We start from the raw sequence: 19,058 nt of genomic DNA, 5'->3' as shown, positions 1-19,058 counted from the left end.
ACAGTCAGCTGCCACACCACCTGTCAGCGCCGGGCTCACCGGCCTGACCTCACATCCAGCTGAAGCACCGTCTCCACTTTTTTCCTCTCCCTCCCCGTCTCTCTCAGATTCGCTGGCGTGACAGGTTTGCTCCAGTTTTGGCACGGCATTTAAAACACTCCAAATGGCTCACTCTTGTTGAATATAAAGGATAACCACTTAACACATAACCCACTTTCCCATCAAACTGGAGAGCCCCCCCCTGCTCTCTCTGTGAGCAGAGGAACCAGCTCCCACCCCCTCCTTCTGTCACAGTGCAGCTCCCCTTGGAGTTCTTTGTCTCTCTTTCATTTCATAAACTTATTTTCGGAGAGGCGGACAGGGAACGGCCCAGCAGGAAATCAGCCACTTGTGATGATTAGTTTGCTGCCAATATTTACTCTCTCACGGGGGAATCCAGTGGGATTGAGAGGCCTACTTGCCTCTTCGTTGACTGGAATCAATCTCTCGCCCAACACCGTTGCCCTCCTCTCTGATCAAGATCAAGAGCTGGACATCCAGCATGATGTCCGGATGCCACTCCCAGAAATAGGTCCTCTCCGGGCTTCCTGGCTCCTTGTGTAGGAAGGGAAAGTGATCAGCCAGAGGGGTTAGTGATGTTAGAAGCTCTCCAACGAGGTATGGACATGGGTTCAGTTTGTTAACAGCCGCAACGCTCATGTATACATGATTTAACTACAACACAACACCAGGAACAAATTGGATCAAACATTTCTTCCATATCTCCCAGCTGGATTTCCGTGCAGCTGAGCACTCATGAATTTCTTAAATACTTTTAAAAACTAGTTTTTTTTCCAGCACTTTACAATTTCACACATTCCAACTTAGCGTACTTAGTGAAATTACAACATTCCATACCTAACTTCAAGAATATAGCCATCCTGGAGCTGAACCAACACATTCCAGAAAGCCAAAGTAAGACACATTATCAATGCAATTAAGACTTCAATTCGCACTGAGAAATGAGAAGAAGCTTGAAACCTTGTGTCAGAAATCTGTTTTAAGTACTGAAAGGTATTAGATATTTAAGGGTACTTCTTTTAAAATGTTTTAGTCTCCTGTATTTATTAGCCTATCAATTACTCCGCTGCAGTGATGTTCTGCACGAGTACAGAGATAACTCTGTAGTTTTGCGTTTCCTGCCTTTGTGATTGTTCCTGAGCTGTTCAGTGTGTTTTGGAGCACTGTGACTTGTCAAAGAAAACCCTGCAGCTTCCCAGGCCTCACACCAGCGCAGTCTCGAAGATCGTTATCTTAAATTAAGAGGGGGATTTTTCAGGGCCTCAACCATCCCTGAACAATTTTCTCCGTGAGCGTTGATAATAAAATCAGGGCTTCGTGGTTAATGAGTTTTAATTAAGGTTTTATTGTCGATTGCCTTAATTGAACCTCATTAACCTTAATGTGAGCTCAGGTGCCATGCGTAAAGAAAAGCCAGAACATTTTTTAAAGACCCTTGTGCTCATCGAGGCCTGGGAATAAAAATGAAAGAGGATGACAGACAGGCGGCAGAGAGGATCTGAATTAAGCCCGTTAGCCCTTCCCGTCCACATTGCAATCTTGCGCGCCGCATGAGATATGTCGCTATTCAGTGCGGAGACCACAGGATGAAGAGCTCAAAGGCTCTGACCTCCACAAGACATTGTGTTGTTGTTTTGTTTTGGTGAAGAAATGCCCGTTTGTGAGGCGATGGGGGTTGTGGTGTTTTGCAGTGAGCTAGCAGCTCCTGTGCTCTGCTCTCCGTTAGCAGCGGAGACAGCGTCTGCCACCCCCTCTGTGTGTCAGACAAGACGTCTTGCTAGGTCACCGCCATGTGTTCCCTAATTACACTCCGATTAGCTGCCAGGCCCCGTGCCCTCTAGATTTATGAGGGCAGAGACACCAGGCCCCGAGAGATGAGCCCGAGCTGTGGAGCAGGGCCTGGGCTGCTAATTAGTGGATGCTGGGTCTTTAGCAGAGGTGGGAGGGAGTGTCAGGGATATGCAGATAAGACAGCGACAGGGTAATAAATCATACAGCCCAGCCGGCTGCCACATCTCTGCACACAGAGTCACATGCCAGCCTCTGCTCAGGAGCAGCTGCACTGACAGGGCTGCTGGTCAGTGCAGCCGGAGGTTTAACAGCAGGGAGTGTGGCCGACTCACGTGTCTCATTATGCATTGCAATGTAGTGGTCTCTTTTGTCCAGTCTGAGTCCAGTTTCTATTTTTCCTCCGCTTTTTAAGTGCGTGGAAGTGAAGTTCGGGTGGCGAAACTCCGGACCTCATTGGAAGAGGGCGAGCACTTTTCGGGAATCGGGCTCGTTCGTGTTGTGTGTTGAAAGGACAGTTGCAATCTGTCGCTGTTCATCTCTAGGTCTGTTTTTACACTATCTGCTTCCCTGCTCCCGTCTCCTCAATGTCCTGTGTGCTCTACCTGAATAACGTGCAGTGATCCTATGGGAAACACACACATGCAGTCACATAAAAAACGAATTGCATCTTTGACCTATGGTCTCAGTTAAAGATCCTTTTGGACATGCATTCAAAATCCTAATTACATGTTTTTAATAAACAAAATAATGAATTGCCAAGGGGCTCATGTAGTAAGGCCTTGTGTGACGTGATTTGTTGGCCAACCGAAGGCCATAGACCACTGGTTCAATATTTTTAATATAGGTGATGGACGCTCATGCATAGATCAGTCGGCATCGTGTTGTTGGGGCAGATGTATCACTGCAAGGTTGGGTCTGACATTAATGCCTAAGGGGTACGAGAATGTCTTTCCAGTAGCACATGGGCCTTTTGCACCTTCAGAAAGATTCAAATAAATGTCTCCATAAATGCAAAAAGCAATGGAGGTGGCTGTCATGAACATTCATTTCTTGGGTTTCGCGAACAGAAGGTGACAAGAGTGTGTTTATCTGTGTGAGAAGATGTGCTGTTCTGTAGAGAAGTGATGGTGGGAGTGAGCCAGAAGACAACACGCAGGCCTGTCATTGCGGAGAGAAAATGAATTGCCCAAGTGAAAAAGATTGGAGCAGGGAATTAATTGACTAGCCTGGACCAGCTTTGCATCTGATCCATAAATACCCTTGACAGCTTGATAGCTAATTAAGGGTCAAGGATAGGGATTGGAAATATTGTGTGCATCATGTTTAAGAGGGAGGGGAGGGCCAAGGACACAATGCAAACATACCAGTTTATTAGACGAGATCTTTGGCGTAAATGAGAAAAAAACACAAAAAAGACTCAGCGCAGACGTGTTAACTGTTAATTCCTACAGCAGTACTAACCTGCTTAACCTAAACCTTGATCAGGTATGAGTGCCAACAAACTGGTGAGTTAGGAGGGATGAAACACACTACAGGTGCCAGCAGTGAAATCACATTTGACACTTCTCTGTAGCCATGCTCAGGACATGCTGGATGTCTTTCTCAAAAGGCAAGAGCTGCTTTGCTTAAGGCTACCAGCTATCCTTAGTTTCCCCTGGCACTGTCCCAGGAATTTCTGTCCAGCTTTTGAGTTAACTGTGTTGTATCTCACTAATGTGTGCCTGGCCACATGTTCAGCAACAGAGAGGAGCCATCACACAGAAAGGCACATGCTTGGTATAACACTGTTCACTAATGCAGGGTCCACAGGGTGTGGTCACCATCATAAGAAAGAGTGAGCAACGCCCTGACTCTCCTAGTATCGGGGCACATCTATGCAAGGACAAACACATTCCAGATCACCTCTGAATTTAATGCACCGTCCACTGCATGATCTATTTCAGCTTTAGCTTTGCTGCTCCCTAGCCACCTGCTGTTTGTGACTGTGAGAAGTGGATGTCTGCTGGGTCATTTGACACAGCAGATGTTTTCCGCCTACTCATTGTTTGCCCACGAATGGGAGCCAGAAGGGCAAGTCACAGCAAAACACAGAAGGGTCTTCCTGGCCAAGCTTCCATCAGACACAAGGGGGTGCCAGCCGTTTCTTCACCCAGGAGTGACTAGGGCTGAATGCTGAGACCCCAAGTGCTACTAGACAGAAGCAACAGGAGAAAAGCTTATAGCTTGTGCACTGCTATTTTCTCTCTAGTCTGTCACAGAATGATGTATGGCCACTAATACATCATCCCCTAAAAAATCACGGTGTCCATGTAAGATTATGTCCTGAATTGAATCCCCTTTGAACTTTGTACCATGCTGTGTAAAGCATTGCTTTTATGGAGGGGAGCAAGCAAATTATTAAATTATTTTTTTTCAATTTAAAACCATATCAATTGCTCATTATCGCTTCCCCCAGGACAGTATCTTTAAATAGTAAAGACAACAGTTAATGCATTTTGTGAGCATAGGTTTGGCTGCATCAGTTCACCCATTGTCGATATTTGTGTGTTTAATCCTCTAGAAATATATGTATAAAAAAAGCTTTCTCCTTTTCTTCATTTGGCCTCCCTGGAGGAGTATCCTTTGCATGCAGAACTGCAGGGTTTCTGTCCTTGCAAACTCATTGTAATCCTTGTTTTATATAATCTTGGTTGAGCTCATTGTCCTTACAGAACTGATTAGACGTTCTTGACTTCAGCCGGTGCCCACTCACGTCATGGCGCTCCCACAAGCCCCTGCTGCCCCTCCCCCGTCTCTGTCCCTGACACCCTGCCTGCCATGAGCTGCCCTGACTCCCAGAGGATTCTTCATCTCTTAACGTGCCTCCGCTCCGTCTCCACACTCGTGCAATCATGCCTTCGTATTTTCAGATGAGCTGGGCGCAGTCCAGAAATGTCAGGCTCTTACCTTAAAGCCTCGATCATCTTAGAATGAATTGATTAATCTGAGGATTGAAGTCAGTGTTGGTGTACAGTATGTGGGACTTCACTCCTCTTGCTTTCAGAGGCTTCACGCTGGAATTTCTGGGGTTCAAATTCCAAACAATTGAGTCAGGGAGTCTGATTTCAGCGCGCTGTTTGCCGGTGTGGAAATTCAGTGTGGCTGGGAGGAGAATCCCCCCCGGCCTTAGACCTCCCTTCAGCTCTGCTGGGATCACTTTGTGAGGTGGCAGCAGCAGCAGCAGCAGCAGCTCCTGGATTAAATCCCAAACTCCACCTGAACGTGGAAATTGATCTGCACGCTCACCTGCGGGAGCGGTTTGTGTGTGCGAGATCTTGAGATGGTTGCTCATTTCCTAATAACCCCCCTGTGGAATTGGAGAGATTCCCCTGGCAGATTGGCTGCAGGGTTTCACTCTCCCGTTCCCTCCCTGCGGGGGCTGATTGGGCCGGGCTGCGGCGGGCTGCCGGAGGGGCGGAGACTGCGGCGTCCCATCACCCGCGCGGGGAGGGGGAAGGAAGCGAAGGAGAGGGCATCTCTCCGGTGAGGCTGAAGGGCACAGTCAAGCAGGGCAGTGCCATATGTGGAAAAGCAGGGCAGGAGCCCTTTCTTACTTTTCGATTGATTGCTTTCTCTTTGCTTTCCAAGGGGCAGCGCATGGCGTTTCCAGGCGTTGCTGGATCCGACTGTTGCGTGTGCCAGCCAGCGGAGAGAGCTGTGTACTCGTGTGCAAGCCTCAGCCGCAGACTGAGCCCTGTGTGCCCTACATCTTGTGGATCTCAGTGGGACCAGGAGACTATTTCTGAACACAGTTCTGAACCGGCGGGGAGGTGGGGGGGGGTGTTGTATTAATCCACTTGTATCACACAGAGTGAGAAGGAGACGGAGAGTAAGGAGGCAGAGAATCTCGGCGCATCAGCGCAGTCCATCACTCACCTTTCACATCAATTTTCCCCGACGCGTTTCCGTAACAATGTTCCCCTGGTCCTCACGCCCCCCCCCTCTCCCTCCCCCCCCCCCCCCGCGGCTGGCACAGGGTCAACCAATACAAGTGCGCAGCAATTCAGCGGCTTGGGTCAGCCTCGCCACGCTCCACAGGACAACTCCATTAACACCCGGCCGCGCCGCAGACAATCAGCCACTTCCACTGTCGGCGGTGACAGCGAGGGCAGGAGTTACTGCGCTGGAGTAGAGCAGGACAGAGCGGGGCTTCAATATCTGAGGCGTGGGAATTTATTGAGGAGTGCAGAGACCCCCGGGGGGGGGAGGGGTTGTGTTCTGTGCCATAGCTCTGCGCAAGGGCAGCAGCCGGAAAGAATGGAGAGACGACATGACGGCAAGAAAATATGAAATGAACTTCAAATATCGGTGCACTGCGGTTGCTAGGATATGGTGGGCCGGCACCCATCAGCGCCTCCGAGGCTTAAATTGGATTTTGGTTCGTAAAAGCGGAGAAAGCGGGCGTCAAAGTGTGGGGTGCTGCTGGAAGTTTCTTTGTGTGTCAGGATTAATGAGCGAGGGGATGGAGCTATGGTTATTACTGAGCAGGAGAAGGCAGTAATGAATGGTACTTATTAGAACACAAGCAGAGTGGAGCAGGGCTAAAAGCACACAAAGCACTGCAGACAGTCCTGTTAACAGAAGGCTTGAAGGTCTCAGATTAAAGATCTGAAATGATAGGAATCTAAGTAGCAGAAAGAAATGCCCCGTGACATATACATTGTTTGACATTAGAAAATTCACAGGCTGAAGGGCAGAAAACCGAAGTGGATAAATTAAAGAGAAAAGAACAAAACAGAAATTGGAACAGAAAGATTTGACGAGGCTCATCCTTACTGTACCTCTTTCTGATTTTCCGTAATGTGCAACAGGAGAGTTACAGTACGTTTGTAGAAGTTGTCAACCCCCCACTAAGACCGCAGCAAAACCTGCCAAGGTTTGCCCAGGGAGTGAGAGCAGCAGAAGTTTGCTCAAGACAGATTATGTGACACCGGGACCCTGGTCTGGTCTGTTTGAGCTGTTCCTGCAGGACTCAGATCTACACTGCAATGCCCCTGTTGAAAGTATATCGCGCTGATGTTTTCAAATACTTTCCCATGCTTCACTTCTCTGTATTTTTTGTGGGTCGCTTCCATTCCGTTAACATTCTTTAAACATGATTTCTGTTGTACGCCGCAGTCAACATTTATCATGACCGCACAGGCCTATAAATCCTCACACATTACAGCTGTGACTGTACTGCCTCCATCTGGGCAGGCTGGGCTGATGTCGTTGGATTGCCACCGAACACTTTTTGGATTGTCAGTGAACACTAGTTGGAATACGTTCAGAATACCGTGCATTAACTATTCTGTAACGCTAATTTATGAGCATTTGCAGAGCACACACTGTATGAAATGTTCTGCAGCCGGGACTTACAATGCCCCCAAACTCTGCATCCACAGAGTGGGAGGAGAGTCTTTTCCGTAATGTGCGACAGGAGAGTTACACCTGTTGCAGTGGTCAGTCCCACTAGAACAGGGGCACAATTAGCATTTTGCAAAGGAACACTGCCCCCTAGCGGCCTGGATGAATGGATTTGCATGAGAAAATTAAAATGCCACATGCAGCCACCTCTGCCCAGCCAGCCTTTCTATTTAAATTTTAATCTCTTTCAGGGAGATTGATTTCTCATTTCGCCTTTTCTCTTCTTACTCGCCACGATATTGTCTTATCACCGAGAGGCCGGATCATTTTATTGGCTGTCAAGGAAACACAGGGAGATGAAGCCGTTTGAATCTAATAATTTTTTCCCCACGTCATTCTCAGCCCCTTGTTCAATTTTTGGAATTTAATTGCAATGCTATTTTTCCAATCAGGTTTTGTCAGCAGGTTTATTTATTGTATGACCGCCTGACTCTATTTGTTTTTCCATTTGTTTTTTTTTTCCTCTATGGTTCCCTTTGTCCTGACTTGTGGCGCGTTCTTGTTTTCTTGCCTTCAGCTTCTAAAGATTGTGATAGTATTGGATCAAGAGGATATGAAACGCGTCAAGGCATATTTCTGCTCAGCACGTGCTTGTTTGGCAGATGTAGGTCACGTTCCTTGATCCTTAACCGCTCTGGCATCTGGCTCATAGAGTGGCCTGCTGTCCAGTGCCTTAGCCAGTATTGTTGTGTCACACTGCTTTGACTCTGAGCGCTGAGCTTTGAGCTCTGCTTGGCCCCAGAACTGAGCAGTAGTTTATCCACACACCTCAAATGGCATGTGAAAACCTGGCTGGATTTTAACTGGTACAAAGCTATGTATGAAATATTTAAACAATATCCGGATGTTACGTTAGGTTACTTGCAAATTGCTATGTTTAATGAATTTCAAAAGGAATTTTAATAATAAGAATAATAATAATTGCTGGTTGGGCTGAATGGCTTCCTCTCGTATGTAACTATTTTTATGTTCTTGATATATATATATAGCAGATGCTTTTATCTAAAGCAGCTTCCAGAGATTGGGAGATTGAACTAGAGAAAAGCAGACGAATTACTCAGCAACTGTTGAATTACTGCTGCTTCAAAGACACAGCCTCGACTTATCTGATCGGTTCAGTGTCTTGCTTCGGGGGAGCGGGAAGAGATTCAGTGAAGGAGGTGGGCCTTTACTCCTTTACCTTAACCGCCCGAGCACAGTTAATAAAATGGAGGTGTGACATTGCGGGCGTATCTTTGAGGTAAATAGTAATGGTTGTCCGTGCCCTGTGTCTTGAGACACTAAAGCTCAGTGTCTCAAGATCAGTTGGTAAGACAGAACAGCTCTCTCCCTGGTCCTAGGCTTTGACCCCTGACCTCAGGGAGCTCCTGCCCCTCTCACAAGTGGGTTTCACTGGTTTACTCTCCCAGCAGCCCAGCATCTCCTTTCTCCCCTGGTTTCTCCCCTCCTGTTGCTAGACCAGGCAGCACTGTTCCTGCACTCTGGTGTCTGGGGTGTTTTGTATTCGAGTCCTGTAATGAATTCTTTTGTGTACACAGGCGTTAAAGCGTGACACAGCTCCGGCAATAAGTGCTAGAAAAACACAAAAATCAGACTGTTATGACTTTCGCCAGCCATGCACATAGAACTTCCAGCGTGAGATTTATTTAATTTAGAAACTGTTTCCGCTGCGGGATGGGCATAGACAGATGCAACATCTTACTCCCAGCTCTGAGCTGGTGAGTGCTTTTAGTGTGCTGTATATACCTGTGTGTCTGATGCCGAGACACCCGTCACCTGCAGGGAACAGCCGACCTTAAGTGCCAAGAGGATGAGCCAGAAAGTTTTATCTGACTGGCCAGTACTCTGGGATTCACTGTTGAAAGGGAAGTTTTATTTATTGTTATTTACTCAGCACAGTGCAGCCCTGAGACATAGTAATATACAGAGACATCTGGCCATTTTGGGTAGGTGACACAGGCAGAATATGGAAGAATGACACTTGACTTGACTTAATATAAATTCAAGTAAGAAAAGCCACTTTCCTGGAGTTTACCTTTTTGCATCCTTGCATCCTTTTGCCTACACCCAGGTTCCTTCTGCCTACAGGGGAGTTTATAATGGCCTCTTCCTCGTGAGCAGACTGTCTCTGTCCCTGCCAAGCCTGTTACAGCTGCCTGTGGCTCTCAAGACGCTCTCCCACAAATCTACTCAGGGTTACTCCAGAGATATTGAAAATGCAGCAATTTTCCACCACATCACAGGTTTATCCCCTTCCAGATGTAGAATCCGAGCAGCTGCAGATCTGGTAACCTGGATAGCACGAATAATTGCAGATTAAGAAAGGTCTCAGGGGGTAACTCATCCGTGCTACCAAGTTGCTGGTGACATTTGAATAATGGGAGCAATAATGATGCCCCCCCCCCCCCATTAGCAAATAAAAAGTTTGTTACAAACAAAATTGTTTTGCAGGAAAGACCTGGCCTGTTCAGCTGTGCCTCAATGACCGCTGCAGTAAATCTGTGTGTGTCTCATGAAAAGGGACGAAGAACAGCTACTTACAGTGTGTCATTCTCAGTGCAAGAGGGTATGTGTGCAATTGCATGCCAGTGGAAGCAAGCCCATCCATTTTCACTCCACTTTTCCTGGCAGTGGTTATGGCCTTTTTCTAAGTCATTTTTAAAAATATTTATCTGTCGCCAAAGGATGCTTTTTCCGAGGATTGCTGGCACAGTGACCGCACCCCATTTAGAGTTCGATATGGGAAGTGCATGTGGAATTTTATGTGCTGTTGTAGCTACTTTACAGCCAGCTTGAAGGGTCAGGGGAGGGACATGAGGTCTTGGAGTAAGATGTTTAGAGAGGCTTTGCATGAGTAAGTGATCGACTGTAGCTGCTGCACTGCGTACTAAGTGGAGCCTGATAAGATTATTATTCAGCCAGCCACGTCACCAAATTAGTCATCCTGATTTCTTTTTGGGTTTTGGAACATTGACACACTCGTCAATTGAGCCGATTATAAATCCAAATCCCCTCATGTCTGCACCCCTACTAGTCAATGAGCCACTTAGCTGTCATTGTGTAACAACATTTTGGTTTCCAGAATGCGCTGAAAGGGTTCTGCAGAAGGACGTACAGGGGCATAATTATTTCCTTTTTTATTGTTATTTGTTCAGCACGGCATAATTTCCCTATTTGTTTCATGTTATTTTTAACCTGGATGTCTGCCGGGAGCTTCTATGCCTATTGCACGGCTGCATTCGCTGACATGACTGGAAAGACAGCTGAACTGGCAATTATTGCTAACGTATAATTACTGTAACAGAGGCATTAGAGTGCTCACACAGTGGCGGTGGCTCGCTGTGTCATCCGAACAATATTCTTGCTGCTCGGTGACTGTGCCCTCTCTGCAGAATGCATTCCCAGCCCACTTTGGCTCTTTGTGCATTTGCCACAATATACAGCAAGGAGCTTGATATGCACGGACACATTTAGTCATTTCCATAATTGCAGCAACAGATCGCTCCCACGTTAAACTAAGAAACTATTAGAGGGCCGTGTTGTTGAGTGACGGCCATGTGACTGGATTAGGGAAGGAATTTTACAGGCTAACCCTGCTGGACAGCTCTTGGGTGAAGCTTTTGGAAAAGATCTGGGGACTAGTTCCTCTCGCCACAGTGCAGTGACCTCAGCTGAGCAGCTAGACAGTTCTGGCAAAAGAGAAGATTTTTTTTTTCTGCTGAAGCCCAGCAGTAGCTTCCTGTCACAGAGTTGTGTGCCCCCAGCTGAAAGCAGTGAGATTCCAGACGGGATTGTCACCCTCCTTCTTTGGCCAGTATTGTGCTCTTTCCATGAATCCCAAGAAATCATGTTGTGGCTGCAGAGTGGAACAGTGTTCAGGGCTGTGGACTCCAGAGTGCAGGATCATGGGTTGTGACTCCCAAACGTTATGCTGTTTATCCCCCTGAGCGAGGTATTTCATACCGATTGCTCCAATAACTTCTACCCAGTAAACAGCCCTCCAGCTCATGGCTGTAAATGAGAATTTTGTTTCTAAATCGACGCTGGATGCAATGGAAGGAAAATGCTTTTTCTTCATTTGTCCACTTGGTGTGTTCATCTGGCCTTGTTTGCATCTATGATAAACGCTTCCTGATTTCTGATCACTAACACATAGCTCCTTTTTCAGCATGACTGTAACGATGGTATTTTGATGCCTTTACAATATCAGGGTTGGCAACCCCTCCCACGCCTGCTTGTGTGCCGAAGCCCTTCTGTAGAACAGGCTGTCTTTCTGTTGCCTCAGGGCTAGACACAGACTACAGAAAAGTTTTGCAGCCCCTAATGCAGAGAGTGCACAGATAAAGTAGGCCGCTTCCTAGTTCAGTCTGCCGTTTGATCAGGACTCAGTCGGTTGTGAAAGATGGCTGCTCGGGCTCTGTGTCTAATTATCCCTGTTCTCCTCTCTCCCATCTCTGTGATATCTTCATTGTGTGGGTGTCAGCAGCCACGTCTCCACTTCCAAGTTTCATCAACCATTTTGTTTTCTAAAAAAAAAATAAAAAAATAACAGTTTCATCACAGATTCATCAAGCCCGATCTCACTTCTTCTTTCCGCCAGCGGCCCACGCTTCCAAACTTTCGCAGTTGTGTGCGGAGTTGGGGTTATGAATCACTTTCCAGCACTTGCGTCTCTTGCTTTTGTCACAGTCGGAATTGGAAGCTCTCGTTGAGATTGCACCCTTCATGCTTCAGCAGACAAGTTCTTGATTGATGTATTTGTACATAACAGTATTTGAGCTTGAACAGGATCCCTCCCTTTCAGGGCTCTATCCCTTACTGTCCGTACTCTATCCCAGCCTTTCGGTCCTCTATACCTCCCTTTCCATCCCCTCTCCCTCCCCTTTCTGTCCTCTATCCCCGCCTTTCCAATCCCTATCCTTGCCTTTCCACCCTCAATCCCTCCCTGTCCTCTGACTCTCCCTTTCTGCCCTCTGCTAATGCTCTGGAATGCCGGGAAGTGTGCTCCACGTCCTCCGCCTTGCACATCCATTTTCATCATCCGGAAGAATATAAGGAGCCTTAGAAACCAGAAAGCCGTGTGGTTCAACAGCCTGTCTAGGATGGTAGCAGCTCATTGATGGGAGGATCTCAGCCAGCCATTTCTCAAAAGAAGGCGGCTCGATTTTAACATCATGGCTGGGGGTCTTATTTCAGATCCCACTTGGTATCTTCCAGGAAGTTTCCACTTGTGTCTCCTGGTTCACGGCTCGCTGTTGATTTAGAAAAAGACCAGTGGATTGACTTTTGTTGATGTCATTGAGAATTATGAATACTTGGATAGGGTTGACTTGTATCCTTCTCTGTTACAGACCAAAAAGTTTCAATTCTCAAGCCTGTACTGTTATATTAGGGCCTTTCTTTGAGTCCAGGAACATATCTGGTTGCTCTTCCCTGAACTGATCCCAGCACACTTATATCTTTGCATATACTGTATGGTCACATGCTAATAAATACTATAGAGAGATGTAATGTCCATGTGGTCTGATTCCACTTGCTTAGCTGATAGAATAGCTATTTCATCAGAGGGATGAGCCTAACCGAATCCCTCTCACTTTCTCCAGGACTGAGCCAGGGAGCTGCTGCAAGGATGAAGATGGGGTGGTAGGCAGACTGAGAAAGATGCACAAAGGTAAGCTCAGGAGGTGGGAAATAGTTATATATGAGAGCAGAAGTAAGAAGAATTGGGATTTGACATTCCACCCCAATGTTTGTATCCCTGTCTCCCACTGATGCTGTGTAAGAAGGCTTATGTTGACATAATTTCTAATAAGTCCAGAAGTGAAGGACTGGAGCTCAAACTGGTACAGCATCTGCTAGAGGCCTGTCTTGTGTATCCATCACTCATTCTTCATGAATATCTAATTACATATTAATAAAACCCGATTAGGTGCCTCCCTGCAGGAAAATGTTATAAATTGATAAAGTGCTTTGAAGAAGCAAATGTTCTTTAAAAAAAGAGCGGAGAAGGGGAGGGGTGGGGGGGCGCAATCTGATGATCTTTTATCATAATCCTGTTACCTCTGAATAATTTAAACTCTCCTTAACAGTCATTAATTTCATATCATTTCCTTCTCTGCTGATTTCCTATTAGAATTAATGAGGACTGACCAAGTCTTTCTGTCCCGCTGACTTCCAGGGGAGAGTTGTGTGCGTGTCTGTGTGTGTGGCAGACAAGGGGGGTGGGGAGAGGGCTTCAGATGGTATAGAGGAGTGGCTGCCCTTTCAGTTCCTGTAGAATGGCTACCAAAAATGAAGGAAAACAAAATCATTGTGATTTAAACATCCACCCCCAACACACCCAGACAGTTCCTCTTTGAATAGCTCTACCCACGAATGCAAGATGCACACACACTATTTCATGTCACGTCATGTCGGCGTTAACTCCTGGGTATGTCCCACAAAGCACTGGGAAGTACCCAGGGATGTGCTGTCACTGCCCATACCTCAAGGAGCCATTTTGTTTTCTTATTCAGCCGCTGTTTTGTGGTTCCTCACACAAGCAGCCGACCTTTCAGAAGATTGTATCTGCGCCGCACAGACAGCGGCGTGAGGATTGATCCAGCTCGTTTGTGATATTCTGCGTCTGCCATCCAGCCCTCGCTTGCTTCCTTTGTCCAACGTGTCCTCCCGGGACAGATCCCCGGTTCGGGAGGGGATCGTGAAGAATGGGGCGCTTAGCCGTTCTCCAAATGTGACTCAGACGTCCCGTCACTCTCTGCCTGAACAGGGCAGTAGCGGTGTTTCATGAGCTTGAACAATATACAGTTTACAGTATATAAGAGATGAGCCGTGAATCCTGTAGCCAACTCGGTTCCTATTTAAAGTAACAGTAAGAAAATATATCATAACTCATAGCAATGTGTTTGGAGAAAAGAACTTAATGCCCTTGTGCTGCTGCTCAATCAGTCTCTAAGAGTGCAACAGCAGAGGAAATACAGTACAGTAATGGCTCTCCTTTCAAGGTGTATATGATTCTTCCTGATATTGCTGCTCTCTTACTTCCGATGCACTGCAGGAATGGAGAGCTCTCTGTTTATCGCCGAGCTTAAGCAGCAGTTCGCCCGGCCAGCCAACATCCCTGCCTCCCCGTCAGAGAGGAGAGAATGAGACCCACGCTGTCTCCCCCACGCTTCGGCCCAGAAAGACCCGGGAGTCAGGGGCAGCCCGAGCCGCTCTGCCAGCAGCATGGCTCGCAATTAGTGCTGCTGTCAGTCTGAAAGGCACTGAAGTAACAGAGCAAACATTGCAAATGATGAGGCTTTGATCAAGGAGCAACAGTCTGGGTCCTGGGGATAGAGCGAGGTGAGGGAGGGCCGTGTGCTAGGTCTTTCATAATAACACATCCTGAATAAATATGCATTGATTAGGCTGGTAGGGGGGCATGGTGTTATGGTGGTTAGTATTGTGTTATTATTCTCCTTCTTACTCAGGTTGGCTTCATTTTTATTCCTCTTTATTTTCCTCCCAGTCCTCTTCGATACTGTGTATCCTAATAATATCTACTTGCAACTCCCTGCGTGTGACGCACTGTGTGCAAGAGTTAGGTCAACTCTAGTGACAGTATTTTTTTTTTTTGTGTCACTGGCATTAAAAGGCAGTCCTGGAAGGATGCACTCCTGGACTTGTTAAAGGGTTTGGACTTCAAGTCATATGCAACTAAGTGCTTATTGGCCCACTAGAAAGGGTAACGTCCGAACTACATAAAGGATTAAGGTGGCCAGCCTAAAACTATTGCTCAAGGGTTTCCTGTCCTGTTGTGGGTTTGTATTAAGGTCCAAGTGTAAACAGTCTCCTCTCTGTGAGTGGAGTGAGTTCCCAACATCTCTTGCACTGTGTACTAAAACACTGAGCTCACTACACTGTTACTCATCTCTAAACTGCACTCATGCAAAATGCTTCCTAATATAGCAGGACAAGCACTGTCATCTGATATATGAATACTTTATTAATGGCTTAGGAATAGAAGGAGGCTCATCTCTGGTGTTCTTTTCCTTTCCTTCTGTTTCGCTTATTATTTCTTGATACAAGCAGATAAGTATGATTTCCAGACTGCATACAAAGACATACAGAGCCACTCTTTTGTGTCTCAGGAGAGGATTTTGTTTGATCACGTTGGTGAACTTTGCCTCCTCTATTTTGAAAGTGACAAGCGAAGAGACCTCATGCAATTGTTCCTCATCCACAGTCATCTAATCTTAATATCACAGACAAAATTTGAGCTCCATGTCTTCTCTCTAAGGTTGAGAAAGCTCTTATCTCGGGAGAGAGGAGCCTGCTGAAATATGGAGTGCATGACAACACTTGGGCTGAAAGAATCTGAGCCCCCAACCTCAGCACACACAGCCGATATTGTGTATTTGGCACCCTCCAGGTGTGGGCAGCTGTTTGGGATTCTGTATCAAGATACTATGCAGCGTTATTTAACGTGTTGGAACATTTATTTAAAATAACAGATTTAAGAGCCACACAGCCCATCAAACGGGGCCTGCGTTTTTTTTTTCCAAAAAGGTTTTCTTCTTTCTCAGAGGGGACTGATTAACAATTAAATGGTGGAGTTTTAGCAAACAGGCTGAAATTCAAGATACGTAGTCAATGAAAAAAGGCCAATTGTAGTTGGTTTCTTTGAAATTTGAGACAATTTGGCTTTGCAGGATTTGATTCTTCTTATATGTACTACTGAAGCTGTGCTGGCTGAAGGAAACTGTTCCTTGAGCAAGCTCAACAGAAATTAATCACAGAAATGAAAGGTATTGACCGCAGATGCACATCTCCTTACACAACCAGATCTGCTTGTATGTGCTCCGGAAATAATGCTCATAATTAAGGCAGCTCTGAGCTATTACCTTCAGACACGCATTTCCTCAGTGTCTAATTAACAGATAAAACTGAACGTTAATCTGTCTCCAGGGGCCACCTGTCACCAAAGAGCGATTAGCAGGTGATAGACGCTGATTGTGACAGGTAGACCACCATAGCATCACAAGTCATTTACATGCCAAACAATCATTAAATTGCAATCCTTGCACGTTGTTCATTAATTGACATCCTTGATTTTCTTTCTTTGGCCTGTCTTTCCTGAGGAAGCAGTCCATGGCCCTTGGTGGTGTCCCAGTTTTGTGGCTGATGCACACGTACTGCCTGCACAGAGAGTCTGCACCTTACTGTGAGGAACAGTTGGTCACGACCAAAAGAGCTAGGACCCAGTGCGGTGCCGGGGGCGAAGATTGAGGAGAGAAAACAAGGATTAAGAGGAGTAGAGGCTGGGTTTACTTAGCCAAGTCACGTAGTCAATATTCCTGGCCAAGAGCAAGCGTGGGTGAAGACGCCAAATGCCTGAGCCAGTGGGTTTCTTAGATGTAGGAGTCGAAGAGAAGGTAGCTTGATGAGGGTTAACTCAATACTGAGCGTGGGAGTGCAGGTGAGGAGCCCTTAAGTAGTGGTTGTTGGGAGTGGTAGTGGTTGCAGGGCAAGGGAGGCGGATGGGTAATTAGGTTGCGCGCTGGCGTTTGGGGGAAATAGTCTGGGCTTGTGTCTGATTAGTGGGATCCCTGGCAAGTGTACTCTGTTACTGTATTCAGGCTTTAATAAAAAGGGCCTTTGGGTTGCCCTAGTAGGCTGACGGATGAGTGGTGCGGCGAGCAGTGGACAAGAATCTGCGTGCTAGAAAGAAGGGGTACTGGCAGACAGGGCTTGCCAAGGGAGAAGTTCTGGCCAGTTGGAATGAGCCAGACAGAACGATTTCCTGCAACAAGGTTGGACAGGGATGAGGAAAGCTATGCGTCTTACGAGGAAAACCACTGTGTATGAATTGGGGGAACTCCTCCTCTGGTTCTGTGAGATGCTGCACATACCTGTACCACAAATCAGTGTCCCTCCCAGGGACCTTAAGGGGCTAAATTGGGTTTGTAGATCTTCATATTGACATGCTCAGCCCTGCAAACCTGAGGCGACAAACATGACCGCCTCTTTTAAACGGCAGACGATAGTTGCTCAACAAAAGGCAGTACTGTTTACAAAGCAGTTTCTGCTGTAATGAGGAACTGTCTCTTACTTGGGCGTCTAGGGAGAGGGAGGAAGTTTGCGAGGGGAGACGGGGTGTGTAATTTTCTCCCCAGTTACATCTGGAATGAAATCTGTCAAGTAGGTGGGCCTGTCCTGCAAGAAGAGTGAAAATTACAGGATACATCCCCTTTGACATGGCGTACAATTACAGCATAATTACAACCTGTTTTTCTTAGTACCCATGTAATGAGCAGCTGAAGTTCTGAGACATACCTTTCTGGATTTGTGTGAAGAACAATAGTACACTTCAAAAGGTCCCCCTTGTTGACTGTATTGTATTTGCGCATTTGATCAGAATTTGATTCGAATTCCACAGAGAATTACACCACCACCAGCCTCCTAGATGTTTCCACTACATGAGGTCTCAGTAAAGGTTATTGCATCTCAGGAGGTAGCTTACGTTTTTGCAGCTCACACTGGCGGGTTGTGCAGCTGCCAGCAACAGAGAGCAAGAGGCTTGATATTCAAGAACTGTTTATTTTTCCCAGTGAAATTCATGTTCCATCCCTGTGTTGTTTCTTGTGTCCATTCTGTGATCAAAGAAAGACGCCACCTTACTTAGTCATTTGCTACAAAGCTGTTCTGAGTTTTGAGATAATCGACTGTCTCATTGTAATGTTTTGGCCCGCAGACATCAGTACTAATCAAAAAGCCCGACTTCAAAACTGTCAGGATTCACAGACATATTATACTTGGTGCTGTATGATAAATTTAAAGATTAGAGGGGTAGCTGGTTCTGTTCTCATATTTCAAACGAACCCTTCTGTCAGAGTGGCTGTGCTATGTGTCTTGGTGAAATAAACTGCGTACAAGGGTGCTGTATTACAGAGTGCCAGGTGAAATTCACCTCAGTGCATTTGACCTTAAGCTGCTCTCCAGAGACACAGTGAGAAGTGAGCAGCAGATTGGAGATGCTGTAGATAACAGCCTGTTGCCCCGAACCCATCCATCACCCTCCTCATCTCTCTTTGTCATGGTGACCCCCCTGCCCTGCCCTGCCCCAGCTGCTGTGAAGGCCAGGGCTCATGACAGTGCAGATTGATGTCGGGAAACGACTGGAAGTAATGAATCCATCACCAGCAGGAATAATCTCTCACGAACTCGCGTTCTTCCTCCCTTGTCTCTTCCTTCCATTCCCACTCACACTTGTCCTCTCTCACTCTCTCACTCATCCCGTTCGGTTCCACGCGGCTTTATTGACACAACACACATCTCTAGTACCGCCAAAACAGTGGCGGTGCGCACCAGTGAGAAACGGCACACAGACAGGTACCAATGAAAGGAAAATGATATCTGAAGTAAAAAAAAAAAGATATAATAAGGTCATAGTAATAAAATAACAAATAAAAGGATAACTGCAGTAACAATAACAGCCACCGAGCAATGGCATTACCAACAATATAAATAATGCAGTCTGTAGTCTCCCAGTGTCAGGCCTCTTGGCTGTGACGGGCAGTACCATTCTGGGGTTGTAGGGGGGCTGAGGCTCCCCTGGTAGGACTGACTGTGTTTCTAAGAACGAGAGAGGGAAATGGCAAATTCTGTGACGTGTGTTGTTTTTGTTTGTGTGGGAGACAGTGGCATCTGTCCCCGTCTCTCCCGGCTCACGGTGACTACATAACCTCTTTTCTCTCTGTCTACCCCCCATGGTTTGAGTT

At 46.6% G+C, this 19,058-nt stretch overlaps 1 long non-coding RNA gene across 3 annotated transcripts in view; it reads left to right on the top strand.

Annotated features, from left to right (window-relative positions):
• Window positions 1-19,058, top strand: part of LOC148644883 (uncharacterized) — a 56,689-nt gene that overhangs the window by 9,787 nt on the left and 27,844 nt on the right. For 2 of the 3 annotated variants that reach the window (XR_015928558.1, XR_015928556.1), the window contains exons 2-3: window positions 12,900-12,967; window positions 14,354-14,640. This is a non-coding gene — a long non-coding RNA (uncharacterized LOC148644883). The remainder of the gene's footprint in view (window positions 1-12,899; window positions 12,968-14,353; window positions 14,641-19,058) is intronic. The other variant, XR_015928557.1, reaches the window with a different exon arrangement.

This window comes from Lepisosteus platostomus, chromosome 19 (assembly GCF_059453375.1).
Source record: "Lepisosteus platostomus isolate fLepPlt1 chromosome 19, fLepPlt1.hap1, whole genome shotgun sequence".
Taxonomy (NCBI): domain Eukaryota; kingdom Metazoa; phylum Chordata; class Actinopteri; order Semionotiformes; family Lepisosteidae; genus Lepisosteus; species Lepisosteus platostomus.
This window is presented reverse-complemented; position numbering and strand designations above follow the sequence as displayed.